The 24495-nt window shown below is 50.6% G+C and overlaps 1 long non-coding RNA gene across 1 annotated transcript in view; it reads right to left on the bottom strand.

Moving 5' to 3' along the window:
* Nucleotides 1–4342: 4342 nt before the first annotated feature.
* LOC140362279 (uncharacterized) overlaps nt 4343–24495 on the bottom strand; it is a 47169-nt gene continuing 27016 nt past the window's right edge. Inside the window, exon 3 of the long non-coding RNA XR_011927057.1 lies at nt 4343–4369. This is a non-coding gene — a long non-coding RNA (uncharacterized lncRNA). The remainder of the gene's footprint in view (nt 4370–24495) is intronic.

Genomic DNA, 24495 nt, shown 5'->3' with positions numbered 1-24495 from the left:
GAGCCACCATCACCAGGACCTCAAGTGGGAGGAGCCACCATCACCAGGACCTCAAATTGGAGGACCCACCATCACCAGGACCTCAAGTGGGAGCCACCATCACCAGGACCTCAAGTGAGAGCCACCATCACCAGGACCTTAAGTGGGAGCCACCATCACCAGGAACTCAAGTGGGAGGAGCCACCATCACCAGGACCTCAAGTGGGAGGAGCCACCATCACCAGGACCTCAAGTGGTAGCCACCATCACTAGGAACTCAAGTGGGAGGAGCCACCATCACCAGGACCTCAAGTGGGAGCCACCATCACCAGGACCTCAAGTGAGAGCCACCATCACCAGGACCTCAAGTGGGAGGAGCCACAATCACAAGGACCTCAAGTGAGAGCCATCATCACCAGGACCTCAAGTGGGAGCCATCATCACCAGGACCTCAAGTGGGAGGAGCCACCATCACCAGGACCTCAAGTGGGAGGAGCCACCATCACCAGGACCTCAAGTGGGAGGAGCCACCATCACCAGGACCTCAAGTGGGAGGAGCCACCATCACCAGGACCTCAAATTGGAGGACCCACCATCACCAGGACCTCAAGTGGGAGGAGCCACCATCACCAGGACCTCAAGTGGGAGGAGCCACCATCACCAGGACCTCAAGTGGGAGGAGCCACCATCACCAGGACCTCAAGTGGGAGGAGCCACCATCACCAGGACCTCAAGTGAGAGCCACCATCACCAGGACCTCAAGTGGGAGGAGCCACCATCAACAGGAACTCAAGTGAGAGCCACCATCACCAGGACCTCAGGTGGGAGGAGCCACCATCACCAGGACCTCAAGTGGGAGGAGCCACCATCACCAGGACCTCAAGTGGGAGGAGCCACCATCACCAGGACCTCAAGTGGGAGGAGCCACCATCACCAGGACCTCAAGTGGGAGGAGCCACCATCACCAGGACCTCAAGTGGGAGGAGCCACCATCACCAGGACCTCAAATTGGAGGACCCACCATCACCAGGACCTCAAGTGGGAGCCACCATCACCAGGAACTCAAGTGGGAGGAGCCACCATCACCAGGACCTCAAGTGGGAGGAGCCACCATCACCAGGACCTCAAGTGGTAGCCACCATCACTAGGAACTCAAGTGGGAGGAGCCACCATCACCAGGACCTCAAGTGAGAGCCACCATCACCAGGACCTCAAGTGGGAGGAGCCACCATCAACAGGAACTCAAGTGAGAGCCACCATCACCAGGACCTCAAGTGGGAGGAGCCACCATCACCAGGACCTCAAGTGGGAGGAGCCACCATCACCAGGACCTCAAGTGAGAGCCACCATCACCAGGACCTCAAGTGGGAGGAGCCACCATCACCAGGACCTCAAGTGGGAGGAGCCACCATCACCAGGACCTCAAGTGAGAGCCACCATCACCAGGACCTCAAGTGGGAGGAGCCACCATCACCAGGACCTCAAGTGAGAGCCATCATCACCAGGACCTCAAGTGGGAGGAGCCACCATCACCAGGACCTCAAGTGGGAGGAGCCACCATCACCAGGACCTCAAGTGAGAGCCACCATCACCAGGACCTCAAGTGAGAGCCACCATCACCAGGACCTCAAGTGGGAGGAGCCACCATCACCAGGACCTCAAGTGGGAGGAGCCACCATCACCAGGACCTCAAATTGGAGGACTCACCATCACCAGGACTTCAAGTGGGAGGAGCCACCATCACCAGGACTTCAAGTGGGAGGAGCCACCATCACCAGGACCTCAAGTGGGAGCCACCATCACCAGGAACTCAAGTGGGAGGAGCCACCATCACCAGGACCTCAAGTGAGAGCCACCATCACCAGGACCTCAAGTGGGAGGAGCCACCATCAACAGGAACTCAAGTGGGAGGAGCCACCATCACCAGGACCTCAAGTGAGAGCCACCATCACCAGGACCTCAAGTGAGAGCCACCATCACCAGGACCTCAAGTGGGAGGAGCCACCATCACCAGGACCTCAAGTGGGAGCCACCATCACCAGGAACTCAAGTGGGAGGAGCCACCATCACCAGGACCTCAAGTGGGAGGAGCCACCATCACCAGGACCTCAAGTGGTAGCCACCATCACTAGGAACTCAAGTGGGAGGAGCCACCATCACCAGGACCTCAAGTGAGAGCCACCATCACCAGGACCTCAAGTGGGAGCCACCATCACCAGGACCTCAAGTGAGAGCCACCATCACCAGGACCTCAAGTGGGAGGAGCCACCATCAACAGGAACTCAAGTGAGAGCCACCATCACCAGGACCTCAAGTGGGAGGAGCCACCATCACCAGGACCTCAAGTGGGAGGAGCCACCATCACCAGGACCTCAAGTGAGAGCCACCATCACCAGGACCTCAAGTGGGAGGAGCCACCATCACCAGGACCTCAAGTGGGAGGAGCCACCATCACCAGGACCTCAAGTGAGAGCCATCATCACCAGGACCTCAGGTGGGAGGAGCCACCATCACAAGGACCTCAAGTGAGAGCCACCATCACCAGGACCTCAAGTGAGAGCCACCATCACCAGGACCTCAAGTGGGAGGAGCCACCATCACCAGGACCTCAAGTGGGAGGAGCCACCATCACCAGGACCTCAAGTGAGAGCCACCATCACCAGGACCTCAAGTGAGAGCCACCATCACCAGGACCTCAAGTGGGAGGAGCCACCATCACCAGGACCTCAAGTGGGAGGAGCCACCATCACCAGGACCTCAAGTGGGAGGAGCCACCATCACCAGGACCTCAAATTGGAGGACCCACCATCACCAGGACTTCAAGTGGGAGGAGCCACCATCACCAGGACCTCAAGTGGGAGGAGCCACCATCACCAGGACCTCAAGTGGGAGGAGCCACCATCACCAGGACCTCAAGTGAGAGCCACCATCACCAGGACCTCAAGTGAGAGCCACCATCACCAGGACCTCAAGTGGGAGGAGCCACCATCACCAGGACCTCAAGTGAGAGCCACCATCACCAGGACCTCAAGTGGGAGGAGCCACCATCAACAGGAACTCAAGTGAGAGCCACCATCACCAGGACCTCAAGTGGGAGGAGCCACCATCACCAGGACCTCAAGTGGGAGGAGCCACCATCACCAGGACCTCAAGTGAGAGCCACCATCACCAGGACCTCAAGTGAGAGCCACCATCACCAGGACCTCAAGTGAGAGCCACCATCACCAGGACCTCAAGTGGGAGGAGCCACCATCACCAGGACCTGAAGTGGGAGGAGCCACCATCACCAGGACCTCAAATTGGAGGAGCCACCATCACCAGGACCTCAAGTGGGAGCCACCATCACCAGGACTTCAAGCGGGAGGAGCCACCATCACCAGGACCTCAAGTGGGAGGAGCCACCATCACCAGGACCTCAAGTGGGAGGAGCCACCATCACCAGGACCTCAAGTGGGAGGAGCCACCATCACCAGGACCTCAAGTGGGAGGAGCCACCATCACCAGGACCTCAAATTGGAGGACCCACCATCACCAGGACTTCAAGTGGGAGGAGCCACCATCACCAGGACCTCAAGTGGGAGGAGCCACCATCACCAGGACCTCAAGTGGGAGCCACCATCACCAGGAACTCAAGTGGGAGCCACCATCACCAGGACCTCAAGTGAGAGCCACCATCAACAGGAACTCAAGTGAGAGCCATCATCACCAGGACCTCAAGTGGGAGGAGCCACCATCACCAGGACCTCAAGTGAGAGCCATCATCACCAGGACCTCAAGTGGGAGGAGCCACCATCACCAGGACCTCAAGTGGGAGGAGCCACCATCACCAGGACCTCAAGTGGGAGGAGCCACCATCACCAGGACCTCAAGTGGGAGGAGCCACCATCAGCTCCTCATCAAGAAGCTCCAGCAGAGGATGAACTTCCTGCAGCAGCTGAAGAAAGACAAGCTGATGATGGAGCAGTTCTACACGACCATCATTGAGTCCATCCTCACCTCCTCCATCACCTCCTCCATCACCTCCTCCATCACCTCCTCCATCACCTCCTCCATCACCTCCTCCATCACTGTGTGATACGCTGGAGCCACAGCCAGTGACAAACAGAGACTACAGCGCCCTCTGCTGAGAAGGTGATCGGCCGCAGACTTTAATCTCTGCAGGAGGCCACTCCCCTCAGGCAGGAGGCCACTCCCCTCAAGCAGGAGGCCACTCCCCTCAGGCAGGAGGCCACTCCCCTCAGGCAGGAGGCCACTCCCCTCAGGCAGGAGGCCACTCCCCTCATGCAGGAGGACCAGAACCTCCTGCCTCCATAAGAACAGTTTCTTTCCCTCCGCCGTTGGACTCATGAACATTTCTTAATCACTGTCACTTTCTGCTCTACATCTGTAACTCAACTGTACATTTGTGTTCATATTAAGTCTATTTTTATTTCAATTCCATAACAGATTTAAAATGTTTCTCTTTTTGACTTATATATGTTGTTTAATCATTGTTCATTGTTTTATGTTGCACTGAATCAACAGGAACAGTTCCTATGACAATGACAATGAACCTTTTCTGATTCTGGCTAAAATAACATTGTGCTTTCCAAAAACAAATAATGCTTAGTTTTTGATAAGGTTAACAACAAATCTTACTGTTAGTTCAGTTGAACACTTATAAAGAGGACTCTCTGGGCTGTTACTATGGTGATCTCCAAAGCCCCACTTTCCCAGATAAAAACACATGAACACAAACAAGTCCAAAGCGAGTGCTGAGCACCACATGAACGGAGGATGAATAAGACATGTTTATTCAGTTTACAGTCCTCATCTTGTCCTAAACCTTTACATTTTTATTTTATTAACTCAGAACTGTATTGAACTAATAATTAAACTCATAACTTTATAAACGAATAACTTTATTAAACTCATAGCGTCATCATAACTTTATTGATCTTGATCTCAGACAGAAACTGTTTTGCGTGACGTCCGGCTCCGCCTCTTTGACGATCGTCGACTTGAGGATTTTGATTGGATGACAGGAGCTGGTTGGGCGGGGTGGGGCTTCGTGGTGGCAGCACTTGCCTTTGGGGGGGCGGAGCTCGGCTTCACAGGGGCGGAGCTCGGCTTCACAGGGGCGGAGCTCGGCTTCACAGGGGCGGAGCCCGGCTTCACAGGGGCGGAGCTTGGTTTGGTGCGGGTGGGGCCTCTCCTGGAACGTCCGGGCCGTGGGGCAGGGCCTGGAGCTGCGGGGGCGGGGCCTGGAGCTGCGGGGGCGGGGCCTGTAGCTGCGGGAGCGGGGCCTGGAGCTGCAGGGGCTGGAGCTGCAGGGGCGGGGGCTGGAGCTGCAGGGGCTGGAGCTGCAGGGGCGGGGGCTGCAGGGGCAGGGGCGGGGGCGACAAGGGCAGGTGAAACGTGTGCAGGGCTCTTCATCCGGGCGGAGCGAGGTGCAGGTCTCTTTAGACGAACTTCCCCAGAGTCTCTGTCGTCTTCTGAGGGAGAAACAACAGTCAACAAGAAATGTGAACATGATATTCTTGTGGAGTTCAGAGGGCGAGGGCCCCGTGGAGGGCCCCGTGGAGGGCCCCGTGGAGGGCCCCGTGGAGGGCCCCGTCCTATGTGCAGCTGGCTCACCATTTACTGCATGTCCCTTCTCTCTCACCCCTGTTTCAGGCTGAGCTGTTATATATTATATTATATTATATGTTATATCATATTTTTCTGCACTTTGACAGTTTTATAAGTTATTATTAGGGCTGGGCAACGATTACAATTTTTAATCGCGATTAATCGCATTATTTCCCTGATTAATCACGATTAATCGCATTTTTACTGCAAAATTCAAAATGAATTCAAATGAAGTGCAAAGTGCATCAGTTCAATAAAATATGAAGTATTGACACATTAAAAATGAACAAACTTATAATTCATGAAACATTAGACACAAAACACATTTTTAGAACTTAGAACTCGACACTAAAAACTCGACACGAGTGAAACAAAGACTAAAACAGTGAAATACAAATAAATACATTTTACATTTGAACTTAAACAATGTTAAAAACACAAAACTGAAGCTGCCACTGCATCGAAAAGAACCAGAAAAGTAGATTCCTAAAACTGGGTGTTTTTTGACTCCTCTGCACTGAGCCAGTTGCTACGGCACCAGACGATTCACCTTTTCATCTGATAAAGACGCACGCCGGGCCCTTCTCAAGGATCTGCCCAGCTACGGCCCTGCTCACGCGGGCCCCCGGCGGGACCTGCTCACTCGGGCCCCCGGCGGAACCTGCTCACGCGGGCCCCCGGCGGGACCTGCTCACTCGGGCCCCCGGCGGAACCTGCTCACGCGGGCCCCCGGCGTGTTGCCTCGGCTGGCGCCTACAGCCGCTGACTTTGTAAAGTTAATAAACCAAAGCCATGATCCATGACTCTCCTCCACTGAGCATGTGCAGGACGCCTCGATTCCACTGAGCATGTGCAGACGCCTCGACTCCACTGAGCATGTGCAGGACGCCTCGACTCCACTGAGCATGTGCAGGACACCTCGACTCCACTGAGCATGTGCAGACGCCTCGACTCCACTGAGCATGTGCAGACGCCTCGACTCCACTGAGCATGTGCAGGACACCTCGACTCCACTGAGCATGTGCAGACGCCTCGACTCCACTGAGCATGTGCAGGACACCTCGACTCCACTGAGCATGTGCAGGACGTCTGCTGTGAGTGTATTTTACGGACATGAGTCCGGTGCATTTGTCTTTCTAATGTTCACGCGCTCAAATTCTGCGTCGGGCGCGATTCGTCCGCAGCGCTCTGAACGAGGCTTTAGAACTGGACCAGGGGAATCTGACCCGTGTTAAATAAGTGATGAGTTTACGCGATAATAAGACGTTAACTTGTCCAGCCCTAAAATAATGTCCCTGTAACACACGAGCTACGATGAGATAATCACACTCACACAGTGTGTACGTTGTGTACGTTGTGTACGTTGTGTACGTTGTGTACGTTGTGTACGTTGTGTACGTTGTGGCTGTCGCTGCACAGACAGAGAAGTGACTGATGTAAAACTATGAGAAGTATTTACCACAGGTTCTGTAACAATGTGATTTACTTAAACGTATAGAAGTACAAGTCATTTGCACTTGTACAAATACAATTAAAAATACAATATGAAATCAAAATGATATAATATGAAATTGTATAATAATAATAATAAATATAGCCGCAAGCGGCAATGATCGGCCCTCGCTACGCCGCCGCCACGCCGCAAGAGGAGGGGGCGCTAACGCGCCCCAATTGTCCTTTTATTATGCCTACTGCTGAATCTGTGACGCTGTCACATCTTCTCCCCTTTGTTTTACATCAAAAAGCAATTTTATTTTGAATTCTTGGCAAAATGTGCGGCTTTGCCGCACAGACACCGTGACTCTTTGAATAAAAATGTGGATCACTTTTGATGGTCCACCCCTGAAGATGAGTCTCACCAAATTTCAGGTTAATATGTCTAACGCCCTAAGAGGAGTTTGTGAAAGTCTAAAGTGTAAACATGTTCTGGCGATTTCCCCATTGGAATAACATGGAAGGTTTCGGTCATCGTTACGGCAACGCCATAACAATTATGACATGGGTCTCATTGACTTTTTTGATGGGGATGCCAAAATTGAGTTGTGTGTCAAATTTCATATAATTTCGCAAAACTAAATATTTAACCTCCATATAAACTCTGTAGGGGGCGCTGTGGCTCCAAATTAATTTATTTCACTTCAAGTAGGTTTAGGGCAAAGAGTTTAACAACTGATTCTAATTTGACGCAATTCGGACTTTATCTGCGCAAACGGCAGAAATGTTCAATTTGGGAGATTTCTGAAATTCTAGCTAAAGTTTGTGGCTTCGCCCAAACCCACAGAAACAGTGACAGGTATAAATGTAATTTAAATAACTTTTGATGTCCCACTCCTCAGCACCATTTTCACACAATTTCAGCTTTTTAGGGCCAACGCCCTGAGGGGGAGGAGTTCATAAAAGTACAAGAGCCATTTTTGAAGCAATATGGCCGACATTTGGTTGGGCGGACGGCGTTGCCGTAATAATATTTTTTACTTCTCTTGTCGCCGTCTACCTCTGCGGCAAATTTCATGATTCTACGATCAGATTTTTTTTGGGTCATTTCCCATCTCTCAATGCATTTTTGGTACATTTAGGGGCGCTGACGCGCCAATTTTTTTGATTTTAGAAAAGGGAAATAGCCAGAATGTAGAGAGGCACGATTTTTAGAGGTGTGCAAATTTTTGTGACTTTTCGTCAATGTTCACTGGGTGAAAAATAGGGGGGTTGGTCCCGAGAAGAAGAAAGAAAGAAAGAATAATATTCCGATGCGAAAACAATGTTTCCCATTTTCCAAATATCATAAACTATACATTTTCGGAAAGCGCTCGCGCTTTCCTACCTCATGGTGTGGGTCCCTGGTCATTGACGGGTACTTTCGTTAATTTTGAGTGGGCTCCGCCCACTTTGTGTTTTTGGCCCTCTATACAGTAATAATGTTCAATTTTTGCATCACATGTTTATATGAACTGAACATGTAAGAGATGGAACGTGTTCATGAGCTACTTAGCGCAAATGAGTGCTTTATACTCAATGTAAAGTGCTCGTTTAGTGCGAACTTTTGCACGGGCTTCGCCCGTTTACAACGGTAATGTTCCATTTTCCTACTACTAATTAGTCTGCACGGGGCGTGCGTGAGTGGAGGAGTGCGTTAGTGAGTGTTTGGAAGTGGGCGAGCGCTTCGATTAATAGGCCTCTCGCCAGCTTGTGGCGCTCGGGCCTAATAATAATAATAGTCTTTACATTAAACTGTACATTACATTAGTCTAACACAATGTGCAGAATCATTTAAGAAACATTTTAATCATGTCGTTTCCATGAGATGCTCCGGTTTAATAAAGATAAAATAAAATAAATACAATAACAACATTGTCCTCTTTATAATAATAGTGCTGTATATATATATATATATATATATATATATATATATATATATATTAATAGTACTTCCTAATCATAATCATAAACCGTATATGATGATAACAGTGAAATGTGTGTGCTGTGCCCAGGCCCGGTCAGCAGGAGTCAGCAGGGGTCAGCAGGGGTCAGCAGGAGGCAGCAGGGGTCAGCAGGAGGCAGCAGGGGTCAGCAGGGGTCAGCAGGGGTCAGCAGGAGGCAGCAGGGGTCAGCAGGGGTCAGCAGGGGTCATCAGGGGTCAGCAGGGGTCAGCAGGAGGCAGCAGGGGTCAGCAGGAGGCAGCAGGGGTCAGCAGGGGTCAGCAGGGGTCAGCAGGAGGCAGCAGGGGTCAGCAGGGGTCAGCAGGGGTCATCAGGGGTCAGCAGGGGTCAGCAGGAGGCAGCAGGGGTCAGCAGGAGGCAGCAGGGGTCAGCAGGGGTCAGCAGGGGTCAGCAGGAGGCAGCAGGGGTCAGCAGGAGGCAGCAGGGGGCAGCAGGGGTCAGCAGGGGGCAGCAGGAGGCAGCAGGAGGTAGCAGGGGGCAGCAAGGGTCAGCAGGAGGCAGCAGGGGTCAGCAGGAGGCAGCAGGAGGCAGCAGGGGTCAGCAGGGGGCAGCAGGAGGCAGCAGGAGGCAGCAGGGGTCAGCAGGGGGCAGCAGGAGGCAGCAGGGGTCAGCAAGAGGCAGGAGGCAGCAGGGGGCAGCAGGGGTCAGCAGGAGGCAGCAGGAGGCTGCAGGGGTCAGCAGGGGGCAGCAGGCGGCAGCAGGGGGCAGCAGGGGTCAGCAGGAGGCAGCAGGGGGCAGCAGGGGGCAGCAGGAGGCAGCAGGGGGCAGCAGGGGGCAGCAGGGTTCAGCAGGGGTCAGCAGGGGGCAGCAGGGGGCAGCAGGAGGCAGCAGGGGTCAGCAGGAGGCAGCAGGGGTCAGCAGGGGTCAGCAGGAGGCAGCAGGGGTCAGCAGGAGGCAGCAGGGGTCAGCAGGGGTCAGCAGGAGGCAGCAGGGGTCAGCAGGAGGCAGCAGGAGGCAGCAGGGGTCAGCAGGGGGCAGCAGGAGGCAGCAGGAGGCAGCAGGGGGCAGCAAGGGTCAGCAGGAGGCAGCAGGGGTCAGCAGGAGGCAGCAGGAGGCAGCAGGGGTCAGCAGGGGGCAGCAGGAGGCAGCAGGGGTCAGCAAGAGGCAGCAGGGGTCAGCAGGAGGCAGCAGGGGGCAGCAGGGGTCAGCAGGAGGCAGCAGGAGGCAGCAGGGGTCAGCAGGGGGCAGCAGGGGTCAGCAGGAGGCTGCAGGGGTCAGCAGGGGGCAGCAGGAGGCAGCAGGGGGCAGCAGGGGTCAGCAGGGGTCAGCAGGAGGCAGCAGGGGTCAGCAGGGGGCAGCAGGAGGCAGCAGGGGGCAGCAGGGTTCAGCAGGGGTCAGCAGGGGGCAGCAGGGGGCAGCAGGAGTCGGCAGGGGGCAGCAGGAGTCAGCAGGAGGCAGCAGGGGTCAGCAGGGGGCAGCAGGAGGCAGCAGGGGGCAGCAGGGTTCAGCAGGGGTCAGCAGGAGGCAGCAGGGGGCAGCAGGAGTCAGCAGGAGGCAGCAGGGGCAGCAGGGGTCAGCAGGAGGCAGCAGGGGGCAGCAGGGGTCAGCAGGAGGCAGCAGGAGGCAGCAGGGGCAGCAGGAGGCAGCAGGGGTCAGCAGGAGGCAGCAGGAGGCAGCAGGGGCAGCAGGAGGCAGCAGGGGTCAGCAGGAGGCAGCAGGGGGCAGCAGGGGTCAGCAGGAGGTAGCAGGGGTCAGCAGGGGGCAGCAGGAGGCAGCAGGGGGCAGCAGGAGTCAGCAGGGGGCAGCAGGGTTCAGCAGGGGGCAGCAGGGGGCAGCAGGAGTCAGCAGGGGTCAGCAGGGGGCAGCAGTGGGCAGCAGGAGGCAGCAGGGGCCTGTGTTCTACTCACCGTCATCTTCCTCTTTGCTGCTGGAGGCAGGTGCTGGCTTCTGATTGGCTGGAGCAGAGGGAGGAGGCGGGGCTATCACAGTGAGGGAAAAAAATGGTCAATTATTTATTGTTTGGTCAGATCTTTAGTGGTGTAATGTGATTTCCTGACCGTCAGATGCCTCTGAGCTGCTCACGCACAATCTTTAATGAATTTGAAATAAACTAATTTATTAATTAATGATTTAGTGTCTGAGTGATGCAATTCTGCAGACAATCCGCTGGAGGGCGCTGCAGGGTCATGTTCATGTCCTACAACAGTGGGTCAAATAAAAGCTAAAGCTGTAGGGTTCTGTTGTCGTGGCAACATCTTGAACAGCAAATTCTAATAGAAAATTATGTCATGTAAATTATTCACTTTTTGGGCCCTCGGGGGCCTTTTGACGAAGCAACTTTTGTCTCCTTTTTAACCTTTTTAACTCCTCCTTTATATACAAATTTAGAGATTTTATTATTCCACTCAATGGAAACTGTGAGAGTCTGGAATAAAGAGAGGTGTAATATAAGTGTAATATAAGTGTAATATAAGTGTAATATGAGTGTAATATGAGTGTAATATAAGTGTAATATGAGTGTAATATAAGTGTAATATGAGTGTAATATGAGTGTAATATGAGTGTAATATGAGTGTAATATAAGTGTAATATGAGTGTAATATAAGTGTAATATGAGTGTAATATGAGTGTAATAAGTGTAATATAAGTGTAATATAAGTGTAATATGAGTGTAATATGAGTGTAATATAAGTGTAATATGAGTGTAATATGAGTGTAATATAAGTGTAATAAGTGTAATATAAGTGTAATATAAGTGTAATATGAGTGTAATATGAGTGTAATATGAGTGTAATATAAGTGTAATAAGTGTAATATAAGTGTAATATGAGTGTAATATGAGTGTAATATGAGTGTAATATAAGTGTAATATAAGTGTAATATAAGTGTAATATGAGTATAATATGAGTGTAATATAAGTGTAATAAGTGTAATATAAGTGTAATATGAGTGTAATATGAGTGTAATATGAGTGTAATATAAGTGTAATATAAGTGTAATATGAGTATAATATGAGTGTAATATGAGTGTAATATGAGTGTAATATAAGTGTAATATGAGTGTAATATGAGTGTAATATGAGTGTAATATGAGTGTAATATGAGTGTAATATGAGTGTAATATAAGTGTAATATAAGTGTAATAAGTGTAATATAAGTGTAATATAAGTGTAATATAAGTGTAATATAAGTGTGATATAATATACGGCCCTGCACTTGAACCTGAACGGCCCTGCACTTGCCCCTGCACGGCCCTGCACTTGCCCCTGCACGGCCCTGCACTTGCACCTGCACAGCCCTGCACGGCTCTGCACGGCCCTGCACTTGCACCTGCACGGCCCTGCACGGCCCTGCACGGCTCTGCACAGCCCTGCACGGCCCTGCACTTGCACCTGCACGGCTCTGCACGGCCCTGCACGGCTCTGCACAGCCCTGCACGGCCCTGCACGGCCCTGCACGGCTCTGCACAGCCCTGCACGGCCCTGCACTTGCACCTGCACGGCCCTGCACGGCTCTGCACGGCCCTGCATGTGTGAGAGTTTGGGAGATTCTCACCTGGCTGATTAGGAGATGCTTGATTCATAATTTCTGCAGCAGAAAAAAGACATGTGATATCTGTGTGTCATCATTATGACATCATGACTAAGCCACGCCCACAGGAAGTGTTACCTGTCGGAGCCTCGTCAGACGTTGAGTCTTTATCTGAGGGAAAATACAAAAGACTTAACAGGACTAAACTTTAAAGGTCATCGGTGTTTCTTTGACCTCTGTGACGCTGCCACTAGGGGGAGCTGTTTGTGCTCAGGACTTTAGCTGGAGCTCCAGGTTTAAACTTTGTTTTATTCATAGATTGCTACAGTTTGATATTAAAAACACAGAAAAGTCTTGAACATGTTGTGAGTGACTGACACGGTATGATCTTCAAGTATTTATTCATTTTAGCGTCGCTCGGCCAAAACAACTCTCAACTCACATTTTGCTGCATGTCCTTCCCTCTTTCATCCCCGTTTCATGCTACACTGTCCCGTCCGCGTAAACAAATATATTGTAAAAAATAATCATTGGCTAGAAATGCCACCAATGCAAAGTGGGCGTGGCTGACTAAACATCTATTTCGTGTTTAGATCCTTAGTGCATCTTTTGTTTGCATCTTTTTTTGTTTAATTTACAAGAAAATATGTTGAATATTATAACAAAAAAATTCAATAAAGCATTGATTTAATTTTTTTTTACCATTAATATTAGTATTATTTTGGCTGTTTTTATTTTATTTTATCTTTATTTTCCCCCTTCATTCCTTATTAAGACATTAGAGGTTTTGCCTATAGGAGTTTTAGTTTATAAGAGTTTTATTTATAAGAGTTCTTTTAAGAGTGTTTTTTAAACTTCCTATAAGTGATCTGTCCTTTTCCTCTGTATCTGCGTTGCAACAATGAAATTTCCCCATGTGTGGACAATAAAGGAATGTCCTTATCTTATCTTAAATCAAGGGGATAATAAAGAGAAGGTTAGCTTGTTTTGTACGTCCCAGAGGAGGACCTCAAATCACATAATCATTATAAGAAGAAGAACTAGATCATGTGCAAGTGTCTGCATTCTTGTGTAAAAGTATACTACATGTGTGTAGTAAAGACTTTAGGCTCGAGCCATGGAATGGAATGTTCATTCCATGGAATGCTGGAGTCTATTATTCTTCCCCTGGTTTATTCTTCATATTCTTCATGTTCTTCATGTTCTTCATGTTCTTCATGTTCTTCATGTTCAGACTGAGGCATGTTTGACCTTGAACATGGATGAAAGTTGTTGTTGTTGTTGTTGTTGTTGTTTTATGGCGGTTGGCATCCGAGTGTTGCATTACCGCCAGACTTTATTCCTCAGACGTTTCGTAGTCCTCAGACAGTCTGTCGTAGTCCGTAAAAGTACTCCTCCCATCGCTTTGGCGTTACAAAGCCCATGAGGTCATGATGTGTTTTTGTGACTAGAATAGTTGTTGTGTCAGAGACCAACCGGCTTTATTCCAGGGAGACTCTTCTTCACCTTCCTCGCCCTCTTTGACGTTCGGTGCTTTGGAAGTACAAAGCCCATGAGATCATGGGACGTCTTTGTTGTTTTACAAAGCCCATGAGGTCATGGGACGTCTTTGTCGTTTTATCCTTTAGAAGTCCTTCTTCCATCACTTTGGCGTTTCTAGGCCCATGAAGTCCAAGCGCGTTAGAACATCCTCTTGCTCCTCATCCTCGGCTCAGTCTCCAACACCCCCCACCTCTATAAACGTTTACCCAGCCCTGTGCTACATAAGTAAGCAACCACAGCCTGACACAAACCCTGTGACTGGATCGCCAGAACGTTCCGCAGATTGAACTCCCGCCCATTATTCCGAAACCACAAGGCCAACCCGGCCCTTTCCCTATCATAAGCCTCACAGCAAATCAGCACATGCTCGACAGTCTCTGGCACCCGACAGTGACCACACAGACCGGTCGGATGTTTGCCTATCCTACTCAGTGACCAATTGAGTCCAGTATGGCCAATCCTCATGCGGGCGAAGGCCCTTTCCTCCCACGCGTTCCTGCCCATAGACCCGCAAGGACCCACACTACCCTGTATGTGATAGAGATGCCGTCCAGTAACACAGTGGCTCCAAAATTCCTGCCAAAGGCCGACCACATGACTCTTGATAACAGGCTTGATTTCAGATTTGCTTAACTCAACCGCCACATCAATTGATGGCCGCCGAAGGGAACGTTTAGCCAGTGCATCAGCCATTTCGTTACCATCCACCCCCACATGCGCAGGGACCCAAATGAAGGAAACCCTCACATCCTTCCTGGACAGGGAGAGCATCAGACAGAAGATGCCATTCAACACATCCTGTCTGCAATCCGATTTCCCAGATTTAATGCTTTGCAATGCAGAAAGGCTGTCAGAGGCCACCACAATGCCGCAACACTGCAAAGCAGATTCCGCCCATTCCAACGCCAACCGTATCGCTATAAGTTCCGACGTGAAAACAGAAAGGCGATCTGTCAACCTCTTCTTGACCGCTAGCCCCAGGTCAGGCACAAAATAAGCGGCGCCAGTACGCCCACTCTCAGGATCCCTAGACCCGTCGGTATAAATAAACACATCACCTGAGTGCTTATCGATGAGCGCTTGAACGGCAAACTGCGGTGCCCTCCCAGCGACTCCTCTAAGCTTGCCATGCAAGCTAACATCAACAGGAGCCGGGACAAACTTCCACGGAGCTATAGCAGACAAAGCCACCGACGGGCTCACACGCAGATCACCAACCCCCGCAAGCCGCGCCTTCGCATTTCCTACCTGGCTGAAAATCATACCGCCAGCCTCACTCTGCCCCCAATCAACCCTGAGAAAGTCCCTCACCGGGTGAGAGCTCGTATGACCTTGCACATTCACCCAGTAAGCCAACAGAAGTTCTAGCCTCCGGAGCCGTAACGGCAATTCCCCCAACTCAACCTGCAGCGCCGAGACAGGGGAGGTCCTAAAAGCCCTACAGCAGATGCGCAAGGCCTGGGCTTGCTCCACATCAAGCTTCTTTAAGTTAGTCTCAGCCGCAGACATGTAGGCTATACAGCCATAATCAATAGCCGCCCTCATGACGGCCCGATAAATACCCAGGAGCGACCTTCTGCTGGCCCCCCAGTCCTGGCCGGATAGACAACGAAGCAAGTTATTCACCCTTTTGCATTTACCACTGACCTCATCAATGTGCCGACGCCAACTAAGCCTCTCGTCAAAGGTGACCCCCAAGAACCTCACCTCCCTGACCTGTTCGAGCACCTGCCCATGCAGTCGAAGGGAGACGTCCCTATGCCCATTGAAGAAACAGATCACTTGAGACTTCCGTACGGACAGTTTAAACCCCCACTTCAGGGTCCACTGCTCCACCTGCTGTATTGCCCTTTGCAGTTTCGCCTCGTAAAACCGGAGATTCCTCCCTCTCACCCATAGAGCGCCATCGTCAGCATAAAGGCTCCTCCCAACAGACCCATCCACGTCGTCAAAGATGTCCTTAATCATAACATTGAACAAGATAGGGCTACACACACTCCCCTGCGGGATCCCATTCTCCACCCCATAGACCCCAGAGTAAGCAGCGCCCACTCTGGTTTGGATACGCCGGCCAGACAGAAAGCTCCGGACCCAGTTAAACAGTTTACCCTTCACACCACACTTCCGCAGCTTAATGAGGAGCCCATCCTTCCAAACCATATCGTACGCCTTCTCCACATCAAAGAGCACCGCAATAACCTTTTCTTTCTGAGCCCTGGCCAGCTGGATATCAGATTCCAAACACAACACGGAATCCATGGTGTTCCTGCCCCTACGGAAACCACTCTGGTGCGCGGGAAGCAAACCCTGACTCTCCAAGAAGTAATCCAACCGCTCGGTAACCATGCGCTCCATCGTTTTCCCGAGCTGCGACGTCAAGGCAATCGGCCTATAACTTGAAGGGTCAGACGCTGGCCTACCCGGCTTCAGAACCGGCACCACCGTAGACTGTTTCCACGCAGATGGAACACAACCTGAATCCCAAACACGGTTGAAAAGACCCAGGACTAGCCCAAGCGTGTCATCAGTCAAATGAGAGAGCATGTCATAGCACACCTCATCTTTACCCGGGGCTGTCTGTTTCGCCTTAGAAAGTGCTCTCCTTAGCTCAAACAAACTAAACGGAAGGTCAAGGTCATCTTGAGTCGAAGGCTGGTGCCCAATCAGCTCAGAATTCTGGGCCAAAGTACTCTCCCTGTAGTGCCTTTCCGCAGGTGAGAGATTGTCAGAGCTGTGCACCGACACAAAGGTGCTGGCCAACAGTTCAGCTTTGTCAACGTCGCTGACTGCTTCAACACCATTCAGTATTAGGACCGGGGTCCCACGACGGCGCTCAACCCCATGCATCCGCTTAATCATCCCCCAAACATCCCCGAGACGCGTTTCTCTCCCAATTTTGGAACAATACCGCCTCCAATAGGCACTCTTGGCCGTTCTCACAGTTTTCCGCACAACAGCGCGGGCCCTCTTGTAGTCAATGAGGGCACCCTCAGTGTGGGCAACCCTTAGCCGGCGAAACGCCGCATTTCTCGCCCTAACAGCATGACCACATGCTTCAGTCCACCACGGCACCCGCTTCCTATGTCCACTACCACCACTCTTAGGAATCGTGCCTACCGCTGACTGCGTGATGAGCGAGACAATTGCACTATTGAGATCATCCACCTGAGTCAATCCTCCTTCCTGCAGAACCCTAGAACCATCATCAGCTTTCCTCAGGAAAGCCCCCCAGTTCGCCCTTGCCAACTGCCACCTCTGGATCCTCGTCCCCCTGACCACACAGCTCCCAAAGCCAATCACGGTGCGGACTAGATAGTGATCGCTACCAAAAGAAAGATTACCAAGAACCTCCCAACTACAAACACCAGCTAACTCCTTGGACACAAGTGTAAGATCTATTGCACTTTCCGCACCGGTCCCCATATCATAGCGGGTCCCACCCCCATCATTCAGACAAACCAACTCCCTTTGATTGATAAAACCCTCTACCACCTGCCCATACCTATCGGTACCACTACCGCCCCACAAAGCGCTATGCGCATTAAAATCCCCACACCACACGGCCTTTCCCCGAACATCCTTACCGATACTATGTAAGGACTCTAACGTTAACTCACCACACGGATTATAAAGGTTAACCACAGTAACAGCTTCACCACCCAGCCAGACCCTCACCGCCAGGGCCTCCGGCGCTTTACTCACACTGACAACAACGTAATTTAGGTCATCTCGGACAAACACAGCCACACCTCCGCCTCTACCCTGCTCCCTATCATTCCTAACACACACATACCCTTGTATCCCAAAACCCCACCTAGGTCGTAACCAAGTCTCCTGCACGCACATAACGTGAGGCTTGTTCAACAAGGTAGAGACAAAATGCTTAAATTCCTGGCCATTAGCACGAAGACTACGCGCATTCCATTGCAAGACAACCACCGCCATTATGAGCCCCCGGAACCTGACGGCGCATCGGGAGCCCCCCCACTCCCACTGCCAGAATGGGGCAGGGCGCCCTCCCGCAGCGCATCCTCTATCTCCGTCCACTCGGGGCCCCCAGCTCCAAAGTACTTCCCTGCAGCCTTAGCGATGATCTTAGTCTTTTCGGATCTCTTCTTGGTTTGCCCAGTACAGTTAATCACTTCCACTATAAAGAGGAAGAAATCTTTCCTCTTCACAACCAGTACATCCTCCGCACCCACAGGGCCTCTGCCCGTGGAAGCCACACTCACGGGCATCCCAGTGGGGACCTCCCCCTGGCTGCGGGCAACGCTGCCCCCTCCCCTGTCGCCTAGGACACCAGCAGCACTGGCAGCCCCCACTGCATCCACCGTCACCTGACTACCAGACACCTTCTTGACCGCATCCGCGTAGGATATGCCTTGAGAGGCTCTAACTTTTTGCACCTCCGCAGCCCTCTTGCTGAACACGCATCCCCCGTAGGCAGAGCTATGCTCTCCCCCACAGTTACAGCACTTGAGTTTTGCTCCGTCGTCACACTTCCCATACTCGTGGTCTCCTGCACATTTACCACACTTCTGCTTCCCTCTACAGACCGCTGCAATATGCCCAAAGCGCTGGCACTTGAAGCAACGCAGGGGCGGCAGAACATATGGGCGTACGCCATAGCGCATGTACCCAACGCACACCACACGAGGCAGGATCCCACCTTCAAATCTAATCATTATCGACAGGCTGTCACACCTTACCCCATCCCGGGTCATCTTCAACCGCCTAGCATCCACCACCTTAGCTCCAGTCAAATTCTCCTTTATGTCATCCACAGATGTCGTCGTAGGGACGCCTACTATAACTCCCCTGACCGTGCCTCTTACAGCATCAGACACAAGAATGTCCTTCCCACCCAGACACTTAGCTTCAATCGCCTTCCTTTGCTGAGCCACGTCCTTGCACACGACCAGCAGCGAGCCATCCCTAAGGACACTCGCATGGATGAAAGTCACACATGGTACATAGACGCCATCGGCTCGGCCCCAACTCCAATCAACTGGAGCTTTAAAGAATAAAGAATATTCTTTCAACTTTAATCTTCAAAGTCTCTTTAGCTGCAGCACTAGATTGTTTAAGCTGAAGTTGTGTCATGTAGTGTAGTGAGTTGTTGTGTTGTGTAGTTGTTGTTGTTGTTGTTGTTTTATGGCGGTTGGCATCCAAGTGTTGCATTACCGCCAGACTTTATTCCTCAGACTTTGTCGTAGGAATAATATATGTCCACTGATGTCGCCGCTTGGTAGCGCTACCAAGCGGCGACATCAGTGGACATATTAAAGCCTATAGAATGAAGCCTAAAGAATAAAGCTGTACGGTGGAAGCACCGAACGTCAAAGAAGGAGAGGAAGATGAAGAAGAGTCTCCCTGGAATAAAGCCGGTTGGTCTCTGAAACAACAACAACTATTCTAGTCACAAAGACATATCATGACCTCATGGGCTTTGTAACACCAAAGCAATGGGAGGAGTACTTTTACGGACTACGAAAAGTCTGGCGGTAATGCAACAATGACGGACTACGACAGAGTCTGCATCTCATGACTTCTTGGGCTTTGTCAAAGCACTGGAAGACAAAACTGTGAGGAGACCTTGCTCAACACCCGGTCTGGAGAGACGGGAGATGGCGGAGGAGAGTGGATCGGGGATGGAAGACGTTCTGGACGGCGTGGAGGAGCAGCCTTTTCTGCCTGCACGTGCCCGGAAACGTAAAAAGTCCCTTAGCTCGTCCGAGGGTTCTGGGAATGAGCAGCAGGATGAGGCTGAAGCTATTGATGTCCGGGGTGAGAGCAGAGACTGTAAGGTGATCATAAAGCTTGCACAGGATAGTGCATCCTTTAAGGAGTGGAATTCAGTGGCATTGTCAAAGAGCCTAACTGTAGCTGTGGGAGTGATCAAGAGTGCGAGTGTCCTTAGAGATGGCTCGCTGCTGGTCGTGTGCAAGGACGCGGCTCAGCAACGGAAGGCGATTGGAACTGAACGTCTGGGTGGAAAGGACATTCTTGTGTCTAATGCTGAAAGAAACACGGTCAGAGGAGTTATCATAGGTGTCCCTACGGCGACGTCTGTGGATGAAGTTAAGGAGAATTTGACGGGAGTTACTGTGGTGGACGCTAGGCGTTTGAAGGTGACCCGGTTTGGGGTAAGATGTGACAGCTTGTCGTAATGGTAACATTTGAAGGGAGGTGCCTGCCTAGTAAGGTGTTCATTGGGTACATGTGCTATAGCGTCAGGCCATATGTTCCGCCGCCCCTGCGTTGCTTTAAGTGCCAGCGCTTTGGGCATATTGCAGCGGTCTGTAGAGGGAGGCAAAGGTGTGGTAAATGTGCAGGAGATCATGAGTATGGGAAGTGTGACGTGGGTGCAAAACTGAAGTGCTGTAACTGTGGGGAAGAACATAGCTCTGCCTACGGGGGATGCAGGTTTAGCAAAAGAGCTGCTGAGGTGCAGAAAATAAAGGTCTCTCAAGGTATATCCTATGCAGATGCAGTCTAGAAAGTTTCAAGTAACGAGTTTAGAGTAAATACAGAGAGAGGAGCCAGCGCTGCTCCCAGCCAGGGCGAAATGAGAGAGGCCAGCGTGGCTCCCAAGAAGTGTGAAGGTTTCAAGAGTGGAGGTCCCAAGTGTGCAGGTTCCAGAATTAATGAGAATACCCTGGTTGTGGATAGAGAGGATTTTGTACTCTTTATGGTGGATGTTGTAAACTGTGCTGCTCAGACTCAAAGCAGAACTGAAAGGATCAGGATCATTGCTAAAGCTGCAGGGAGATTCCTTGGAACAAAGGAGCTTGATTGGGCAGATATAGAAAACAGGCTAAAGGCGCTAAATGGGAGTCGGAGTGATGGGGGTCTGCTTGTGGGGAGTCAGAGTGATCAGAGTGACGAGATGGGGGTGGGGGTGGTCTCCTGTCCTCGCCCAGTCTCGTAGACGCACGGCTACCAAGCGGCGACATCAGTGGACATATTAAAGCCTATTGAATGAAGCCTGAAGAATAAAGCTGTACGGTGGAAGCACCGAACGTCAAAGAAGGAGAGGAAGATGAAGAAGAGTCTCCCTGGAATAAAGCCGGTCACAAAGACATATCATGACCTCATGGGCTTTGTAACACCAAAGCAATGGAAGGAGTACTTTTACGGACTACGACAGAGTCTGAGGACTACGACGACAGAGTCTGAGGAATAAAGTCTGGCGGTAATGCAACACTTGGATGCCAACCGCCATAAAACAACAACAACAACAACAACAACAACAACGGACTACGACAGAGTCTGAGGACTACGACAGAGTCTGAGGACTACGACAAAGTCTGAGGAATAAAGTCTGGCGGTAATGCAACAATTGGATGCCAACCGCCATAAAACAACAACAACAACAACAACAACTGGGCGAGGACAGGAGACCACCCCCACCCCCATCTCGTCACTCTGATCACTCTGACTCCCCACAAGCAGACCCCCATCACTCCGACTCCCATTTAGCTCCCATTCAGTGTTGTGTAGTGTAGTGAGTTATAGAGTTGTGTTGTGTAGTGAGTTATAGAGTTGTGTTGTGTAGTGTAGTGAGTTATAGAGTTGTGTTGTGTAGTGTAGTGAGTTATAGTGTTGTGTAGTGTAGTGAGTTATAGAGTTGTGTAGTGTAGTGAGTTATAGAGTTGGGGTGTGTAGTGTAGTGAGTTATAGAGTTGTGTTGTGTTGTGTAGTGAGTTATAGAGTTGTGTTGTGTAGTGTAGTGAGTTATAGAGTTGTGTTGTGTAGTGAGTTATAGAGTTGTGTTGTGTAGTGAGTTATAGAGTTGGGGTGTGTAGTGTAGTGAGTTATAGAGTTGTGTTGTGTAATGAGTTATAGAGTTGTGTTGTGTAGTGTAGTGAGTTATAGAGTTGTGTTGTGTAGTGAGTTATAGAGTTGTGTTGTGTAGTGTAGTGAGTTATAGAGTTGTGTTGTGTAGTGTAGTGAGTTATAGTGTTGTGTTGTGTAGTGAGTTATAGAGTTGTGTTGTGTAGTGTAGTGAGTTATAGTGTTGTGTAGTGTAGTGAGTTATAGAGTTGTGTAGTGTAGTGAGTTATAGAGTTGGGGTGTGTAGTGTAGTGAGTTATAGAGTTGTGTTGTGTTGTGTAGTGAGTTATAGAGTTGTGTTGTGTAGTGTAGTGAGTTATAGAGTTGTGTTGTGTAGTGAGTTATAGAGTTGTGTTGTGTAGTGAGTTATAGAGTTGGGGTGTGTAGTGTAGTGAGTTATAGAGTTGTGTTGTGTAATGAGTTATAGAGTTGTGTTGTGTTGTGTAGTGCGTTATAGAGTTGTGTTGTGTAGTGTAGTGAGTTATAGAGTTGTGTAGTGTAGTGAATTATAGAGTTGTGTTGCGTAGAGTAGTGAGTTATAGAGTTGTGTAGTGTAGTGAGTTATAGAGTTGGGGTGTGTTGTTGTTGTTGTTGTTGTTGTTTTATGGCGGTTGACATCCGAGTGTTGCATTACCGCCAGACTTTATTCCTTAGACTTTGGGGTGTGTTGGAAACTTAGCCGAGGACGAGGAGCAAGAGGAGTTCTAACGAGCTTTGAACTCATGGGCTTAGACTCTACAGCGATGGAAGAAGAACTTCTAAAGGATAAAACAACAAAGACATGTCATGACCTCATGGGCTTTGAAACGCCAAAGCACTGGAAGAAGAACTTTTAAGGACTACAACGCTGACGGTCTGGGAGAGACGGGAGATGGCGGAGGAGAGTGGATCGGTGGTCGAAGACGTTCTGGACGGCGTGGAGGAGCAGCCTTTTCTGGCTGCACGTGCCCGGAAACGTAAAAAGTCCCTTAGCTCGTCCGAGGGTTCTGGGAATGAGCAGCAGGATGAGGCTGAAGCTACTGATATCCGGGGTGAGAGCAGAGACTGTAAGGTGATCATAAAGCTTGCACAGGATAGTGCATCCTTTAAGGAGTGGAATTCAGTGGCATTGTCAAAGAGCCTAACTGTAGCTGTGGGAGTGATCAAGAGTGCGAGTGTCCTTAGAGATGGCTCGCTGCTGGTCGTGTGCAAGGACGCGGCTCAGCAACGGAAGGCGATTGGAACTAAACGTCTGGGTGGAAAGGACATTCTTGTGTCTGATGCTGAAAGAAACACGGTCAGAGGAGTTATCGTAGGTGTCCCTACGGCGACGTCTGTGGATGAAGTTAAGGAGAATTTGACTGGAGCTAAGGTGCTGGACGCTAGGCGGTTGAAGGTGACCCGGTCTGGGGTAAGATGTGACAGCTTGTCGGTAATGGTAACACTTGAAGGGAGGTGCCTGCCTAGTAAGGTGTTCATTGGGTACATGTGCCATGACGTTAGGCCATATGTTCCACCGCCCCTGCGTTGCTTTAAGTGCCAGCGCTTTGGGCATATTGCAGCGGTCTGTAGAGGGAGGCAAAGATGTGGTAAATGTGCAGGAGATCACGAGTATGGGAAGTGTGACGTGGGAGCAAAACTGAAGTGCTGTAACTGTGGGGAAGAACATAGCTCTGCCTACGGGGGATGCAGGTTTAGCAAAAGAGCTGCTGAGGTGCATAAAATAAAGGTCTCTCAAGGTATATCCTATGCAGATGCAGTCAAGAAAGTTTCAAGTAACGAGTTTAGAGTAAATACAGAGAGAGCCAGCGCTGCTCCCAGCCAGGGCGAAATGAGAAAGGCCAGCGTGGCTCCCAAGAAGTGTGAAGGTTTCAAGAGTGGAGGTCCCAAGTGTGCAGGTTCCAGAATGAATGAGAATACCCTGGTTGTGGATAGAGAGGATTTTGTACTCTTTATGGTGGATGTTGTAAACTGTGCTGCTCAGACTCAAAGCAGAACTGAAAGGATCAGGATCATTGCTAAAGCTGCAGGGAGATTCCTTGGAACAAAGGAGCTTGATTGGGCAGATATAGAAAACAGGCTAAAGGCGCTAAATGGGAGTCGGAGTGATGGGGGTCTGCTTTTGGGGAGTCAGAGTGATCAGAGTGATGAGATGGGGGTGGGGGTGGTCTCCTGTCCTCGTCCAGTCTCGTAGACGCACGGCTACCAAGCAGCGACATCAGTGGAAATTTTAAAGCCTATAGAATGAAGCCTAAAGAATAAAGCTGTACGGTGGAAGCACCGAACGTCAAAGAAGGAGAGGAAGATGAAGAAGAGTCTCCCTGGAATAAAGCCGGTCGGTCTCTGAAATAAAGTCTGGCGGTAATGCAACACTCGGATGTCAACCGCCATAAAACAACTACAACAACAACACCAAAGCAATGGAAGGACTTCTTTTACGGACTACGACAGTCTAAGGACTACGAAAAGTCTGAGGAATAAAGTCTGGCGGTAATGCAACAATTGGATGCCAACCGCCATAAAACAACAACAACAACAACAACAACAACAACAACAACAACAACAACAACTATTCTACGACAAGTCACAAAGACGTATCATGACCTCATGGGCTTTGTAACACAAAAGCAATGGAAGGAGTA

The sequence above is a fragment of the Eucyclogobius newberryi genome, unplaced genomic scaffold (genome assembly GCF_026437365.1).
Source record: "Eucyclogobius newberryi isolate DKJ021-1_F unplaced genomic scaffold, fEucNew1.0.hap1 SCAF_16, whole genome shotgun sequence".
Classification (NCBI taxonomy): Eukaryota; Metazoa; Chordata; class Actinopteri; order Gobiiformes; family Gobiidae; genus Eucyclogobius; species Eucyclogobius newberryi.
The sequence above is the reverse complement of the archived record's forward strand: the minus strand, read 5'-3'. Positions and strand labels throughout refer to the sequence as shown.